Genomic DNA, 17,691 nt, shown 5'->3' on the forward strand with positions numbered 1-17,691 from the left:
ACTTGGCAGTGCCCACTTCCTAATGGGCTGAAAGACATCCCTTGTGTGTCCTCCTCTGCTGAAACACGGTTAACTACATGGTTTTCTACTTTCAGGCCCAAGGTCTGGAGTCTGGTCTGTGTCCTCATGACTTACAACAGCAAAGAAGCCAAATAGATTTTGAAAGTGTTGTGTTCCCATCCACCTTCAACCAGGTAACAGGACAACCTTAACTTCCTTGCTGCAGAAAGGGAAAGCTAATGTAGGCAGAACTGACTTCTCAATGAAAAATGAACACACTCTTTATTTGTTGGCAACAATGAGGTGGAGGACTTCCAGGGTCCATGAGACTCTTGCCATCAATGCTCATATAGTAGAAGTCCCCTTGATTGAAGTACACTAAGGCCAAAAAATTGATGGTTTTGAACTGTGGTGTTGGCGAAGACTCTTGAGAGTCCCTTGGACTGCAAGGAGATCCAACCAGTCCATCCTAAAGGAGATCAGTCCTGGGTGTTCATTAGAAGCACTGATGCTGAAGCAGAAACTCCAATACTTTGGCCACTTCATGCGAAGAGTTGACTCATTGGAAAATACCCTAATGCTGGGAGGGATTGGGGGCAGGAGAAGAAGGGGACGACAGAAGATGAGATGGCTGGATGGCATCACCGACTCGATGGACATGAGTTTGAGTAAACTCGGGGAGTTGGTGATGGACAGGGAACCCTGGCATGCTGCGATTTATGGGGTTGCAGAGAGTCGGACACGACTGAGCCACTGAACTGAACTGAAGGACAGGGAGATGCAAGACATCATATCTATTCACTGGCAGAGCCTAGCAAGTGATTATCCTATTGTTCAGAGAGGATTGACAAAGGCAAGGTATCAGAAGTGGCTCGCTCTGCCTGACATCTGTCTCAGCACTTATGCAGACACATAACCCATTTCATCCAGAAAGAGGGAAAATGCTGCCTCTAACTATGATAAAGCAGGTAGCACCAGTCCAGTCCTCCCACCATAAACAAATATAAAACTGGAATACTTATTCACTTGTTCATTCATTAACTTGTTTCCCAATCATGTTTCAAAGAACTGGAGTCGAAACAGAGCATGACAGTACTGCTTCCTGAGCTGAAGAGGCAGAGATCAGGGTTTAGAGCAGCTAAAGCAGCTATAATCTGAGAGGTAGGTCTTTGAAAAGAAGAGAGCTGTGGGACTTCCCTGGGGGTCCAATGGCTAAGACGCCACACTCCCAATGCAGGGGCCCAGGTTCAATCCCTGGTCAGGGAACTAAAGGCCACAGGCTGTAACTAAGAGTTTACACGCGACAACAAAAACATCTCACCTGTCACAAGTAAGATCCCACGTGCTGCAACTAAAAGCCAGCACAGACAAGTAAATAAACAAATATTTTTTAAATAAATAACTTAACTTTATTCCTTGAGGAACTAGAAAAAAGAAGAGCAAACGAGCCCAAAGCTAGGCAAAAGGAAAAAAATAAAGATTAGGAAAGAGATAGAGAACAGAAAAATAATAGAATCAGGAAAACCAAAAGTTAGTTCTTTGAAAAGATCACACAAAACTGACAAGCTTTTAGCTAGACTAATGAAGGAAAAGGGTAGAAACACACAAATTACCCAAATGATTCAAGATAAAACAGAAATTTTCTACAGATTTGTAACAAGTAATGAGACTGAATCAGTAATCAAAACCTTCTAACAGCAAAGGTCAGGACCAAATGGCTGCACTGGTGGATTCTACCACACATTTAAACAAGAACTAACACCAGTCCTCTCAAATTCTTCCAAAAAAATAGAAGAGGAGGGAAATTAGAATGAGAATGGCCTTTCATTCTATGAGGCCAGCCTTACCATGATGCTGAAATTAAATAAAAAATCACAAGAAAAAAATTATAGACCAATACCCCTATGAATATAAATATAAAAATTCTCAGCAAAATACTAGCAAACCCAATCTAACAGCATATTCAAAGGATTATACTTCATGACCAAGTGGGATTTATCCCAGAAATGAAAGGGTGGTTCAACTATGAAAACCAATCAATGTGATATAGCACATTAATAGAAAAAGGGGAGTGCTGGCTTCAGCAGCACATATACTAAAATTGGAGCGATACAGAGAAGATTAGCATGGCCCCTGCGCAAGGATGACACGCAAATTCGTGAAGCGGTCCATATTTTTCAAAGAAAGAAGAATCTGAAGAGTCTGATGATGACATGGGCTTTGGTCTTTTTGACTAAACCTCTTTAATAACACATTCAATAAAAAGCTGAGCTGTTAAAAAAAGGGGGGGGGGAAATCATCTTAATTGATGCAGAAAAGGCATTTGACAAAATGAAAGAACTTTTCATGATTTAAAAAACACTCAAAACTAGGACTAAGAGAGAACTTCCTTGACATGATAAAGAGCATTTACAAAAAATACACAGCTAAAATCATACTCGGTAGTAAAAGACTGATGCAGAATAAAACTAGAATATCCATGTTCACCAGTGCTACTCAACATTATACTGGAAGCTTTAGCCAGAGCAATTAGAAAACAAAAAGAAACAAAAGACATTCAAATTGGAAAGGAAGAAGTAAAATTATATTTGCAAATGACATTATTATATATGTTGAAAATCCTGAAGAATCCACAGACAGCTACTAAAACTAATAAACAAGTTCAGGAAAGTTGCAGGGTACAAGATGAAAATACAAACATTTGTTTCTATCCACCACCAGTGAACAATCCAAAAATGAAATTAAGAATTCATTTACAATAGCATCTAACAGAATAAAATGCCTAGGAATAACTTTAATCTAGTAAAAGATGTATACACTGAAAATTGTAAACATTGCTGACAGAAATGTTAAAAGGCCTAAACGCAAAGACATCCTGTGTCCATAGGTTAGTGACAGCTTATAGTGAACAATGTCAGATTCATAATCTCCAAAGAAGATTTAGCTTCAGGACCAGGGTCCAGGCTTGATCACTTGATTCTCTGTCCCTTTTCATACTTTAATAAAACTCTGCTACATAAAAGCTCTTGAGTGATCAAGCCTGGTCCCTCGTCCCGAAGCTAAATGTTCTTCGGAGATCATGAATCCGACATCATTCACTGTGAGCTATCATCTTGGGGGCTCGTCCAGGATCTTCAGGACAAGGTAAGAACACTCAGAGCTCTAGCCTCTGCTTTCTCAGTATACACTTTTTTTTTTTTTTTTCTCAGTATACACATTTTCTGCTTTACTAACTCTACGGTGTGTGTGTGTGAATGAACGACACCCTGTGCAAAGCAGGTGAGGAGCCCTGCTCTGCGGTTTCACAGTGCCTCATAATGACTGAAGGGAAGCCTTGTTGGGGGTTTATACCAACCTGCCAACGCCAAGAGACACCCAATGTCTCTGAGCAGGGAGCAGCCAGAAATGGGCGAGGTGTGTGGACCGCACTTTCCTTTCTCAGTCACCTTTTCCTGGTCTCTTTGACCATTTTGTAATTGAGCAGGGAATTACAACTACTAACATAATCTGTTGGATCATAGCTTTCAAGGGACTTGTGATCCATGCTGTTATTGTGCACTTTTACTTAGACCCCATGTATGGAAGCGCTTAGCCTTGCTAGACTAGGCAAGCCTTGCCAGAAAGTTACTAAGAGCATATTTGGGAACAAGGCGGAACTCTAGCTCCAGGAACATCTCTCAGGCTAGAGGTTACTCTCTTGGCTGCCTGTCTCAGGGGCCAGCAATCTGAAAGTGAATCTTTGTCACAACTGTGTCTCCTATCTATGTGCATAGAAGCCCTGCTGTTGACCATGAGGTTTTTGAGGACACAGATTGGGAATTGCAGGATCTGGTCAGATTGGAAATGCACTGGGCTTCTTCCTTTGGTAGTGCTAGCTCTTGGAAGACCAGAGAAAGCTCCCTGATGGCTTCCGTCTCAGCTTGTTAGATATTTCTTTTGTGGAAGCTGTGGAAATGAACTGGAAGGGTTGGCCCTAGTAGCTTAAGGACAAAAATCACTCTTTCCACATTGGCCAACCCTCCACAACCTCTTTTGCTATCACACATACTAGTGTGGTGACACTCAGCAGGGACATCTTGGTTGTTGTTCATCCCTTTATGACTCACTATTTCTACTGTGGTCAGGACTGTACTCAGGAAAGTGTATAGGCACATGAAAGATAAATGCTTCCCCTAGTAGTACTAGCTTGGGAGGCATTCAGAAAAGCTACTCTGCTCCACCCCGAGTGGCATCAGAGGAAAAGGGCAAATCAGACAAAGGTCTTGGTGGTATGGAACTAAATCAATCTGGGATGCCATCAGGTCTACCCCTGGTACATCTCCACTCGGCCTCATTGGTAGAAACAGGAGGGACAAGTAAGACGCCTGTATCGGTAAGGGACAGACTAAGTTCGACCAGGGAAGGAAAGTTTCAGGGGAGAGTCTGTCTACACCCCCATCTAGAGCAGAAAAGGACGCTTCCAGTGGAAAAAAGCCATGGCTGTGGATGCCGCTTTTTTCTCTCTTACAGATGGGAGCTAAAAGTTCCAGAACCACTCCTTTAAAATGTATGTAAAACCTGGGACAAGTTCGATCCCCAGAATTTAAAAAGACACTCCTGATCTTCTTCTGTGATACTGAATGGCCACAGTATCCTTTGGAAGACGGGGAACGCTGACCTGTTGAAGGATCTCAATTATTGAAGTGAAGTCACTCAGTCATGCCCGACTCTTTTACGACCCCATGGACTGTAGCCTACCAGGCTCCTCCTATGGGATTTTCCAGGCAAGAGTACTGGAGTGGGTTGCCATTTCCTTCTCCATTTCAATTATTACTGTTTTACTGTTTTACAACTAGACCAGTTCTGTAGAAAACAAGAGAAATGGGTAGAAGTGACATACGTGTTGGTCTTTATCTCTCTGCAAGACATGCCAGACTTATGTCCTAAGGATGCAGGTTTGGGTGTGTAAACTTCAGCTCCCTCCTGTCCTCTTACTTTACCCCTGTATCCAGGGCTCTCAACTGAACAGGCTGAGAATCAGGGCACCCTTCCAGGAGGGGTTGCCTTAGTCTCAGTAGAAATACAAACAGTACCAATTGCAGTGGAGACTATTTAGAGGATCCAGAAAAGTATATAGAAGCCGTTATAGGACTAACTTTACTTTATGAGCTTAGTTGAAGAGATATAATGTATGTCTTAGGATAGACACTGACTCCTGACTCAAAAACTTGAATATTGGAGGAAGCTACTATTTTGGAGATGAATGGCTTGAACATGAGACAAGGGGAAAGAGGGAACATGAAATAGACCTCCTTCCTACTAGGAGTCAAGTGGTTCCAATAACAGAGCCACTTTGCCAGATGTATTCTTAAAGGACTTAAGCAAGCCTTAAGACTTAAGACTTGAGACTGTGCTAAGTTGGCTGACAATAGAACAGGGAGAGAAGAAAACTCCTGGTAAATTCCTAGATAGACCATGGGAGGTTTTCCCCAGTTTACTGATGTTGATCTTGAAAGTGCAGAGGGAGAAATGATCTTAAAAGATAGATTTCTCACTCAGTCAGCTCCAGATATCTGCCATAAGTTATGAAAACAGGCGTTTGGACCAAATCAGTCTTTAGAAAACTGTTGCAGCTGACTCAGACAGTATATTATGGTAGAGAATATGAGGAGGAAAATAGACGCAAAAAAAGAACCAGGCAAAAGACTGAAGCCCCAACAATGGCTGTTAGATCTGCTCTGAAACAGTCTGAGGAAAAGTGCCCAGATGAAAAGGGATGGACTTGTTATTCCTGTGGAAAGGAAGGGGCATCTGAAGTGGGACTGCCCTCAAGCATCTAAGTAGCCCCCCTCCCCGGGCTTCATGTCCAGTCTACAAGGGTCCACACTGGAGAAGAGACTGCCCTCCAAGGTGTTGGCCCCAGGGGTTGGTTGGACTCTCAAGACAATCTGGACTGAAGGTGCCCAGGGGTCCCCACAAGCTCCCATTCTAATTACACCTGAGGAACCCCAGTATTAATAACTGTGGGGGGCCAATCAGTCGATTTTCTTTAGAACACTGGGGCAACTTTCTCTGTGCTCACTGAAGCCCCTGGTCCGCTTTCCTCCCGATCCACTACTGAAATGGGACTGTCTGGATGAGCCAAACGCTATGATTTCAGTCATCCTTTAAGCTACAACTGGGACTCTGTGCTATATTCACGAGTTTTTCTAATCGTGCCAGTCTCTCTCACCCCTTCTGGGGAGGGATATACTAAACAAGGTCAAGGCCTCTGAATATGGGTTTTCATGAATATGGAACCCACTCTTTTAACTGAAAAAAAAATGTAAATCCTAAAGTATGGGCTGATGGAAAAACTGTGAGTCGAGCACAAAATGATGTTCCTGTCTTTATCAAGCTCAAAGACCCTCACCTATTTTCACATCAAGGCAGTATCCCATTAAAGCCTGAGGTGTTAAAGAAGGGTTAAAACCCATCATTGAGAATTTAAAGGAGCAGGGGCTATTAATTCCCTGTTAACAGTCCATACAACACTCTTATTTTGGGTGTAAAAAAGTCAAATGATAAATGGATACTTGTTCAAGATACACAAATAATGTGTCTAATCCTTATACTTTATTGTCTAAAATTCCTGCTGCTGCTGCTAAGGCGCTTCAGTTGTGTCCGACTCTGTGCAACCCTATAGACGGCAGCCCACCAGGCTCCCTCGTCCCTGGAATTCTCCAGGCAAGATCACTGGAGTGGGGTGCCATTGCCTTCTCCACTGAAATTCCTAAATGAGCCAAATATGACTTTAAGACAATTGAGAGGATTCTTGAGCGTTACAGGCTATTGCTGCATTTGGACTCTGGGTTATGGGAAATTTGCCCAGCCTTTATATAAACTTTTAACTGAGACTCAGTAGGCCCAAACTGACAAGCTGGTTTGGTCCCCAGAGACACAAAAGGCTTTTGAGTCTCTTCAAACTGCTCTCTTACAGGCTCCAACTTTGAGCTTGCCCACAGGATCAGAGTTTAGTTTGCTACTGAAAAAAGGCCATGGCCACATTGTTTAAGGGTAATTGTTACTATTGTTTTACTAATGCCTAAAGCTCATAAGTTTACTAATGGGCAAAATTTTACTGTACTGAGTTCTCATGAAGCAAGTGGGATCTTAAACTCTAAAGTTCTGTGTGACGGTGGCTCCATCTTTAAAGCTGCTGTAATTCAAGGGATGTCAAAAGCTCTAGGAATAGAGTATCACGCTGTTCCTTGAGACGCCAATCTTCCGAAAAAGTTGAAAAGGCTAAAGACGTTATTAAAAGACATCCATGTAAGCTAACTCAGGAAACACAAGACAGTTGGTTTACAGTTCTACCCATAGCTTTAATGAGGGTTCAAACTATCCACCCCCCAAAAGAAGGGACTGTCTCTATGACAGACTGTTTTTGTGCACAGAGATTGTCATAGATCCTGAAGCCTTAAAATTAACTATGTGACTCAGCTTTTAGCTTTTCAACAGACATTACCAGGAGGTTAACTCCTGACCCAGTCTTTGAGTCAAACAAGCCTCTATTTGAGCCAGGAACCGAGATGGGCCTGAGAATCTAGGTGAGCTTGCTTGTGCTGACTCTGAAAGTCCTGCGCCTGCCATTTGACCCTCAAGACAGCGCCTTCCTGTCCTGGGTTCATTCCTACACTGCACTCCACTGCATTCCACAATCAGTCTAATTGCTGGGTCTGCGGAGCACTCCCCTCCTCATCAATTGAAGACTTCCCATGGTGGGTTTCTCTGCTTCAAGGAAAGAACTTTCTTCAATTCTGTGATGACATCTAACAATGCTAAGATGGACTGATGTAACTATGGACATAATGTAACTTTTAATTTTGATTAGGTTTTAACTCGGTTTAATGACTATTTTGCCTTACATCTGTAGCTGTAAAATGGGGTTTGTTTCTAACCGTCTGAAAGCTTTTAAGTTACAAACGGTTGTCCAAGCTCCTACAAGTACCACAACCTCCTCCAACTACTACTTGAGGCCCCTGGATCAGAGACTATCAACATGAGGATTAGGAGAATATGTTGCCTCAACAATTTAGGAACAGTGCCCCATCACAGCAGAAAGTAGTTATGGGATGAAAATGACGCCCCTTTCCCTTGACAACATAATTCTCCTAAAAGAAAAGGGGGGAGTGAGAGTCAATTCCTAGGCAGGTTGATAAGAAGTCCGGGGTCCCCGAGGAGGAGAAAGGGGTCTGGGGCTCTCAAAGTGGAGATAGTGGTCTGGAATTCTCAAGGAGGAGGAAAGGACAAACATCTTTTTTTTTCTCTACATTCCTTAGTCTCAGTCACATAAAACTGTTTTTTCTTTAAGCCCTGAACTGATGATTACACAACAAACAACTCAGTTTAAACTCTGTACTAAGGATTATATAACAACAATGTATCCTGCTGGAGGACAGTTTCTCCTTCCTGAAAACCTTCTGGCTAATCCTGTTATCTTAAAATGTAAATTATGGGAGTGGGTCTAGTAAGATCTTTACAACCTTGAGACAGTCTTTTGATTTATTGTAATAACTAATTTAAAAAGTATATAACTCCCTTGCTAACAATAGCAAGGGGGGCACTCTCCACCCGCCTTCTGATGTCTGTGTCAGAAGTTTTCTCTGTCCTTTTCATACTTTAATAAAACTCTGCTACACAAAAGCTCTTGAGTGATCAAGCCTGGTCCCTGGTCCAGGGAAGTTAAATCTTTGCAGATGACAAATCGGACACTCTAAGCTATCAGTAGGAAGACTTAACATTATTAAAATGTCTATTCTACTCAGAGAGCTACAGGTTCAATGCAACCCCTATCAAAATTCCAATAGACTCTTTTGAAGAAATAGAAAAGCTGATCCTCAAATACATATGGAACTTCAAAGGGCCCCAAACAACCAAAACAAGTTTGAAAAAATTTTTTGAAAATTTTGAGAAGAACAAAAGACTGATACCTTCTTATTTCAAAACTTACTACAAAGCTACAGAAGTCAAAACAGTGTAGCACTAGCATAAGAATAGACATGTAGACCAAAGGAATAGAATTGAGAGTTCAGAAATAAACACATATATCTAATAGAAATTATTTTTGACAAGGATTCTAAGCCTATTCAATGGAGAAAGAACAGTCTTTTCAACAAGTGGTGCAGGAAAAAAAAAAGTAACAGTCCTGAGACAAATGGATTTCCACATACAGAAAAGAATGAAGTTGTAAAAACTAACTCCAAATGGATCAAGAACTAAATGTAAGAGTTAAAACCATTAACTTTTAGAATAAAACTATGTTTCATGACCTTGGATATAGCAGTGACATCAAAAGCATAAGCAAGAAAAGAAAAAATAGATAAATTGAACCTTATCAAAATTAAAAGCTTTTGTGCATCAAAGAACATAAAATGGGAGAAAATATTTGCAAGTCATATATTTGATAAGGAATTAAGATCCAAAACATACAAAGAACTCCTACAACTCAACCAAAAAAAAACAAATAACCCAATTAAAAACTGGACAAAGATATATACAAATAGCCAATAAACACACAAAAAAATACTCAGTATTCTCAATATTACAAAAAGATACCACTTTATACCCACTAGGATACAAATAAATAAACGAGTGAATGAAAATAACAAGTGTTAGCAAAGATGTGGATTTGGAATCCTTCTACATTGCTAGCGGGATTGTAAAAATGATGCAGCTGCTGTGGTAGTTTGGTAGTTCCTCAAAAAGCTAAACCACAGCAATTTCAGCCCTAAGTACATACCCAGAAAAATCGATAACAAGGACTCAAACAGATATCTGCATGCCAATGTTAATTACAGCAATACACTATAGGTAGAAACAAGGCTTTCCTGGTGGTCCAGTGGTTGAGAATTCACCTGCCAATGCAGGGCACAGCAGGTTCAATCCCTGCTCTGGGAGGATCCCACGTGCTGCAAGGCAGCTGAGCCCACGCACACAACTACTGAGCCAGTGCTCCAGAGCCCATAAGCCACAACTATTGAGCCCACACCCTAGAGCCCATGCTCCACAACAAAAAGAAGCAATCAGTCAGAAACCCATGCACCACATCTAGAGAGCAGCCCCCACTCACTGCAACTAGAGAAAGACCACAAGCAGAAACAAAAGATCCAGCGCAGCCAAAAATAAAATTTTTTAAAAGGTAGAAACAAGTGTCCATTAACAAATGAACAGATAAACAAATGGAATGTTACTCATCCATTAAAAGGTATGAAGTTCTAACACAGTTAAAACATGAAAACATTGTACTATGTGAAATAAGTCAGATACAAAAGAAACAATAGCATATGATTCCATTCATGTAAAATATTACACTAGGCAAATTCATGGAGACAGAAAGTAGATTTGAGGTTAATAAGGTTTGAGGGGGTTTCCATTGCATGACTGCAGTTTCAGCTGGGATGATGAAAAGGTTTGGAAACAGTGGTGATGACTGCACAACAGTGTCAATGTCATTAATGCCACTGAATTATACATGTTAAAGTGGTTAAAATGATAAATTTAAGCTATATTTTACCACAATAAAAAAGTTAAAAAAGAAAACCAACAGCAGCCTCAATGTTCATTGCAGCACTATTTACAATAGCCAGAAAAAAAAAAAAAAATAGCCAGTATATGAAAGCAACCTAAACGTCCATCAACAGAGGAATGGATAAAGACATGGTACATATATACAATGAACTATTATTCAGCCATTAAAAAGAATGAAATAATGTCATCTGTAGCAAGACAGATGAACCTAGAGAGTGTCATTCTGAGTGAAGTAAGTCACTTTGAGGAGAAAAACCATATGCCATCCCTTATATGTGGAATCTAAAGAGAGATGATACAAATGAACTTACTTACACAACAGAAACAGACTCACAGACTTAGAAAATGAACTTATGGTTGCTAGGGGGAGGGCTATTTAGGGATGTTGGGATGGTCATGTACGCACTGCTATATTTAAAATGGATAACTAACAGGGACCTACTGCTAGCACGTGGAACTCTGCTCAGTGTTAAGTGGCAGCCTGGATGGTTGGGGGATTTGGGAGAGAATGGATATATGTTATATACGGCCGAGTCCCTTCGCTGTTCACCTGAAACTATCACAACATTGTTAATCGGCTATACCCCAAGACAAAGTAAAATTTTTTTAAAAACCAACAGCAAAAAAAGGAAATATTTCAATTACATGAAGAGTCATTTCACCAAAGAGGATATACAGATGACAATCACATGAAAAGATGTTCAATATCATCATCTATTAAGGAAATACAAATTAAAACCATAATAAGACATTGCTATACACCTAGCAGGATGTTTAAGCAAAAAATGATGACAACACCAAAATGCTGGTTAGGATACAGGGAAACTGGGTCACTCATTTGTTGCTCATAGCAATGTAAAATAATACAATCACTCCGGTAAACTCTTTAGCATTTATTTTAAAAACTAAATATGCAGCTACCATATAACCCAGTAATTGCAGTCCTAAGCATTTATCCCAGAGAAATAAAAACTTATGTTCACACGGAAATCTGTACCTAAATGTTTATAGCAGCTTAACTCATAATTGTCAAAAACTGGAAACAATCCAGATGTCCTTGAAGAGGTGAATGGTTAAAAAATACATGGTATATTCACACCATGGAATACTACTTCGCAACAAAAAGGACCTACTGCTACGTGCAATGACCCAGATGAATTTCCAGATGATTATGCTGAATGCAAAAGCCAACCCCAAAAGGTTATACACTATATGATTCTGTTTATGTTACTGAATCACAAGCCTGTGTGCCAGGTCCCCAGACCCTGCTCAGGTGTCATCACTGAGGGAGCCAGGCACCCAAGCAAGCTGGCCATCAACCAGAGGTGTGCCAGGTCTGTCACTACTAGTAGGTCACAGAGATGGGGATGGGGGAGAGGTTCACCACTGCCTCAAGTCCTGGGCCCGGCCAGTGGGTGGTCTGGGTGAGGACTCTGGAGCCCTGTAGGACACATAAAAGCAATTTTTAAAGGAAGAAAAAGAGAATACACCTAAATGTTTAGGGCCTCTTGGAGAAAAAGCTTTGGATAGCTTTTCTTCTAACTTTTGAGTAGCTGTCTCATTTTCTATATTAACAGGCAATTAGTAATTAAAAAAAAAAAAAAACAGGGAGTCTGGAGTCAGACCTTCAGTTCAGTTCAGTCACTCAGTCGTGTCCAACTCTTTGCAACCCCATGAATCGCAGCACGCCAGGCCTCCCTGTCCATCACCAACTCCCGGAGTTTACCCAAACTCATGTCCATCGAGTCGGTGATGCCATCCAGCCATCTCATCCTCTGTCGTCCCCTTCTCCTCCTGCCCTCAGTCCCTCCCAGCATCAGGGTCTTTTCCAATGAGTCAACCCTTCGCATCAGGTGGCCAAAGTATTGGATCGGCTTCAGCATCAGTCCTTCCAATGAACACCCAGGACTGATCTCCCCTAGGATGGACTGGTTGGATGTCCTTGCAGTCCAAGGGACTCTCAAGCGTCTTCTCCAACACCACAGACCTTACCTTAATTCAAATCCCAGCTGTCTCTTATCAGCTCTGTGACATCAGGAAAGTCACTTAACTGTGTGCTTGTTTCCTGATCTGTGAAGTGGGGATAATAATAGTAACTACCTTATTCAGCCAAGACTTCCCTGGCGGCTCAGAGGTTAAAGCATCTACCCCGCCTCCCCCCCCCCACCCCCACCCCCCCGCCCCGACCCAGGTTCGATCCCTGGGCCGGAGAGATCCCCTGGAGAAGGAAATGGCAATCCACTCCAGGATTCTTGCCTGGAGAATCCCATGGACGGAGGAGCCTGGTATGGTAGGCTACAGTCCATGGGGTTGCAGAGTCGGACATGACTGAGTGACTTCACTTTTTGACCTTATTCAGCTAGTGTGCACACATGGAAGAGTGATTTACCTGATCCATGGGATACCCTCATTGTTAGCTGCCATTGTAATAATCCTAAATTACCTAGGCCATGAAGAAACGAAGGTGAGGGAACTCCCTGGTTAGGACTAAGCACTTTCACTGCCATGGGCCTGGGTTCGATCCCTGGTCAGAGAACTAAGATCCCACAAGACAAGCAGTGTAGCCAAAAACAGCAACAACAACAAACAAAAAGCAAAGATGAAATCCAGTTTGTAATATTCATCACACTTCACTGTGACTGCTTAATTCCTTTTCTTCTCTGCCTGACAGAGGGCACCTGGGGACAGAAACAGTGTCTGCCTTGACCCACTGTCCTCCCCAGCTCTCAGCACAGAACCAGAGTGAAAGGAGTCCAGGTGTTCAGCTTTCAATGCAATGCTGTGGTAATGGCAGGTGGACACCGGAGGGTGAACCTTGGTGCCCAAGCCCTGCCTCCATCCTTGCAAACCCCGCCTCCCCTGCAGAGCTACAAGTTCCCTTAGCTCAGGCATACTGAGGAGCCTGAAAGAAACCGTCCCTGGGGTCCTGGGTCTCACTGCCTCTAGACGAAGTTTCTTGGTAACAGCCCAGGGCATGATAGGAAGGAAGCTGCGATGTTTCAGGGAGCCCTGGGGGAGCTGGGCAGGCAGTCCCGGGACTGTAGGCAGCTCCTAGCAGCTCTTCGGCCTCTCTCTCCTTGGGGGATCCAAGGCTTGGGCTGGCTCTTCTGTCATCAGTGACAGGTTGGGAACTCTTCTCCATACACAAAGTTCTTTCACAAACATAAATCCATTTTTTTCTTCCTTACAAACCCGTAATCTAATCAGTTGCCCATTTTACTCAAACATAGAGCTCAGACCAGTCATCCAGCCCTGACCTCATCCCACTCTCCTCCTTCCTTCCCTTTCTCCCAAGTCTGTCTTCCTAGAAGAACAGATAGAGGCAACATGAGCCAGGACATCCTCAGCTCCAGCCAAGCCCAGGTTGCTCAAGCTAGCCCTGGAGACCCCAGTTTCTTCCTTACTCCCACGGGATCAGGAAATGGGTTTGGTCTCTCCCAAGAGGCTGCAAAATGCTGTGTGAGGGACACTTAGGGTCCAGAGGTCAGGCCCAGAGTGGGAAGCCAACCCAGATGTGTGACTTCAGGGCCCACCAGAACTCTAACCCATGGCAAGGCACTGCCTCCTTTGGAAGGGTCTCGGGTGGGAGTGCTGTCCAATCCATACTCCGAAGGGTGGCCTGGGAGAGAAGCCCAAAGGACCCTATAAAGCAGGGCATGTTGGAAGGAAAGGATTCCCAGAACAAAGCATCTCTAGACTTCCCAGGAGAGAAATGAGACAGTTTAGGGGTCTGAGAGAAAGAACCGTACGGTTTCAGTGAACAGATATTATCAATGTGTTAGGTATTATAGAAAGGCCTCCTACCTTTAAAAACAGCGGGGCTTTTAAATCTGGAGCCTCATCAATAGTGGCAAAGGGGCCTGGGACTCTTTAGGAGGGAGCTTGAAGAGAGGTGGGCTTAGAGCTAATGGGGAAAAAACTGCTGCTTACAGGTCCAAAATCCCTGGAGTCACTTCAGTCTAAAACAGCAGGTCACCACCACACAGGGCTCTTGAGATGGGAGTCAGCAGCCCCAGCTCCATCTCCAGAATCTATCCTGGCAACTTGTCCTCAACAAAGTAAACCACAGGTGAACACAATTTAACTAAAACTGACTTCAAACCTCAGGACAGCCCACTTTTCAGCTCCCTTGGAAGATATCTGGCCTTCACAACTTACTTCTAATCTCTTGAGCTTCTGCTGGGATGTTTCCACACCATTTTCAACTTACTGCTGAACCCAAAAAGGAGGCAAACTATTGCACCACCAGATCGGCAGAAAAAGGGCAAAAGGCAAAGTCAGCTAGAGAGGGAGAGAGAACCAGAACACTGGTAGCTGTGCTCACAGTAACCTTCACCCCTTTCGCCTTCATGGGCAGCAGCTGCTCTGATCAGAACCTGGGGTTTGTGGGAAGAAGCGGTATCTCACACAATTAACATGGGCTTTCGCTTTACGTAGGAATGTGGGTATTCAGATAAAGCTGACACACTCCATCTTGGTTCCCCCCCAACTGCCTGCAGTGCTAGGTCCCAGATGTTCCTAGTATTAGACTGTATGCCGACTTCATGAGCCCATTTTCTCACCCTCTAATTTCACAACTATGTCATCAAATTATTTCAAGGGGCCTAGCAGGCATCGACTGAAGTGACTTAGCAGTAGCAGCAGCAGTAGCAGGCATCACGCAGTGCTGGGTAAGGGGCCAGAGATGAGTAAGAACCAGTCTCTGGTCTCGAGCTCACACTCTGGGGCAGACCAGCTATAGAGCACGCTGCTTCCTGCACACATTCTATTAAAGAGCTTGCACTCACTCTCTACAATTCACATCTAAGATCAAATTCCCACGGACTTCCCTGGTGGTCCAGTGACTAAGACTCCACACTCTCTATGCAGAGGACCCAAGTTCAATCCCTGATCAGGGAACTAGATCCCACGTGCCACAATTAAGATCCACACAGAGCCACGTGGCCTAGCAGTCCTGGGTTCCCTTACCCTACTGCTCTCCACCCAGGCACCCCTTCACTACAGTCTCTTGCTTTGTCAGAAAAAAAAAAAAAAATTTTTTTTCAAGTCTGGGGTAGCCAAGTAAATAATGTTGTTTTGTTGTTTTTCGGTGGCTCAACTGTCAGACTCTGCGACCCCATGAATGGCAGCATGCCAAGGGGTGTCCTTCACTATCTCCTGGAGCTTGCTCAAACTTATGTCCACTGAGTCGGTGATGCCATCCAACCATCTCATCCTCTGTCACCCCCTTCTCCTCCTACCTTCAATCTTTCCCAGCATCAAGGTCTTTTCCAATGAGTCAGCTCTTTGCATCAGGTGGCCAAAGTATTGGAGCTTCAGCTTCAGCATCAGTCCTTCCAATGAATATTCAAGGTTGAATTTCTTTAGGAATGACTGGTTTCATCTCCTTGCAGTCCAAGAGAATCTCGAGCGTCTTCTCCAGCACCACAATTCGAAATCATCAATTCTTTGGCACTCAGCTTTCTTTATGGTCCAACTCTCACATCCGTCCGTACATGACTACTGGAAAAACCATATAGCTTTGGTTATACGGATCTTTGTCAGCAGTGACGTCTCTTGCTTTTTAATACACTGTCTAGATTTGTCGTAGCTTTTCTTCCAAGGAGCAAGTGTCTTATAATTTCATGGCTGCAGTCACCATCTGCAGTGATTTTGGAGCCCAAGAAAATAGTCTGTCACTGTTTCCACTGTTTACCCACCTATTTGCCATGAAGTGATGGGACCAGATTCCATGATCTTCATTTTTTTGAATGTTGAGTTTGAAGCCAACTTTTTCACTCTCCTCTTTCACTGTCATTAAGAGGCTCTTTAGTTCCTCTTCACTTTCTGCCATTAGGGTGGTATCATCTGCATATCTGAGGTTATTGACATTTCTCCCGGAAATCCTGACTCCAGCTTGTGAGTCATCCAGCCCGGCATTTCGCGTGATGTACTCTGCATGTAAGTTGAATCAGTAGGGTGACAATACAGTCTTGACGTGCTCCTTTCCCATTTGGAACCAGTCCATTGTTCCATGCCCGGTTCCAAATGTTGCTTCTTGACCTGCATACAGATTTCTCAGGAGGCAGGTAACGTGTTCTGGTATTCCCATCTCTTAAACAATAAATATACATAAATATTAAAAAAAGTAAACAAAGATAAAGTCAAAACCCAGTCAAGACACGCTTGCCCTCCTGAAGGGCTTCTCTAGTGCTCTACTGGTTAAGAATCTGCAGGGAATAAGGGTTCGATCCCTGCTCGGGGAAAATCCCACATGGTGCATAGCAACTAAGCTGGTGTGCCACAACTCCTGAACCCAAGAGCCCATACTCCGCCAACAAGAGAAGCCCTAAAATGAAAAGCCTACACACTGCAACTAGACAAAGAACACTCACCGCAACAAAAACCTAGAGCAGCCAAAAATAAATCTTTTTTAAAAAAAGAAGACATGCCTGCCTGCACAAATGCTAAATGTCTGCTTCTGTCTGCCTCACAACTTTCAACACATTCTTTTTCAGATAAGATACAGAAATAGATAACTAAAGTGTTATCTATTATGCCATTAGTGCCAACATTTGGAGCAATGCTCCCAGTCTCTCCAGAAACTGACACTGAAAAACTATACCACATATGAGTAGGATACATTGGTGTTTTAAGACTCAATTGTAGGTCTCATTTGTGCCATTCATTCCTATTTATGCCTCCTTTGCCTCATTTAACCCAACAAACCAATTCCAATACAGAAATATTCACAATATTATTTCTGAGCCAAAGACTGAAAATGATCTAAACAGTCAAGAGGAAAACAGTTAAATTATGCAGCTATTAGATGTTTTTTAAAACTATTAATGACATAGAAAATGCTCACGATCTGTTAGGTAAAAAGCAAGATGCAAAACAATATGAAGTCAAATTCATTTAAAAATTGTTAACATACACATGTGTGTCTGAATTCTATACAGACTCACAGACCAGTCACTTGGGTGCCTTTGTAAGACACTGGAAGCATTTTGGTTCAATGTACAATCTGATGCTCCAAGTCAGAGGCTATTTGATTGCAGCACTGGGACACGGGCAGCAAAGACTGTGCCATCAGGAGGCGCCGAAGAACCCCAGATCCGCTGAGGGGGACAATCCTCCAGCATGGGAGAGGCTTCAACAGGA

The 17,691-nt window shown here is 42.9% G+C and overlaps 1 non-coding gene across 1 annotated transcript; it reads left to right on the forward strand.

Moving 5' to 3' along the window:
- Nucleotides 1–2,071: 2,071 nt before the first annotated feature.
- LOC133062951 (U6 spliceosomal RNA) lies at nucleotides 2,072–2,178 on the forward strand. Its single transcript, XR_009694270.1, has one exon. It is a non-coding gene; the product is annotated as a U6 spliceosomal RNA (small nuclear RNA).
- Nucleotides 2,179–17,691: the final 15,513 nt, after the last annotated feature.

The sequence above is a fragment of the Dama dama genome, chromosome 9 (genome assembly GCF_033118175.1).
Source record: "Dama dama isolate Ldn47 chromosome 9, ASM3311817v1, whole genome shotgun sequence".
In the NCBI taxonomy this organism is placed as follows: Eukaryota; Metazoa; Chordata; class Mammalia; order Artiodactyla; family Cervidae; genus Dama; species Dama dama.